The sequence below is a fragment of the Sinocyclocheilus rhinocerous genome, unplaced genomic scaffold (genome assembly GCF_001515625.1).
Source record: "Sinocyclocheilus rhinocerous isolate Xijiao unplaced genomic scaffold, SAMN03320098_v1.1 scaffold28198, whole genome shotgun sequence".
NCBI classification, from domain to species: domain Eukaryota; kingdom Metazoa; phylum Chordata; class Actinopteri; order Cypriniformes; family Cyprinidae; genus Sinocyclocheilus; species Sinocyclocheilus rhinocerous.
This window is the reverse complement of record NW_015659231.1, coordinates 12,729-13,210: the sequence shown is the minus strand read 5'-3', so window position 1 is coordinate 13,210 and position 482 is coordinate 12,729. Positions and strand designations below refer to the sequence as shown.

Below are 482 nucleotides of genomic sequence, written 5' to 3'. Positions count from 1 at the left end.
TCCGGTATTTTATGGTGTAAGGGCTGGGTCAGCGTAAGAAAAAGCAACGCGTTGTTTAGTGATGTCGGTGCAGTGGCGTTTGGTCAGGGCGAACTTATACATGCACAACTCCTCGTTAGTATAGTGGACAGTATCTCCGCCTGTCCCGCGGAAGACCGGGGTTCGATTCCCAGACGGGGAGAGATATTGTTTTTCTGCCACCAAAAGTCACATCCAAAAGGTTTTTGTTGCAGCCAGATGTTACAGAAGGAGTTCTGCTTTGACTTCAGCCCAAACCGAAGGAAACGCATTGGGCGGGAATAGAACCCTGGTCAACTGTTTGGAAGGCAGCTATGCTCACCATTATACCACCAACACAGGTGCATGACATCGGCTTGCACGGTCAGTAAGAACGCTCAAAGCTCATGAGTCGCTGATAGGGCTAGAGGAGCTGATGCGATCTATGTTTGGGTCCGGCACTAAAGAGAGCAAGTCCAGGGTTT

General features: G+C 50.0%; 1 non-coding gene across 1 annotated transcript; it reads left to right on the top strand.

The window, feature by feature from the left end:
- The first annotated feature begins 109 nt into the window (after positions 1-109).
- Positions 110-181, top strand: trnad-guc (transfer RNA aspartic acid (anticodon GUC)). The gene has a single exon. It is a non-coding gene; the product is annotated as a tRNA-Asp (tRNA).
- The last annotated feature ends 301 nt before the right edge of the window (positions 182-482 follow it).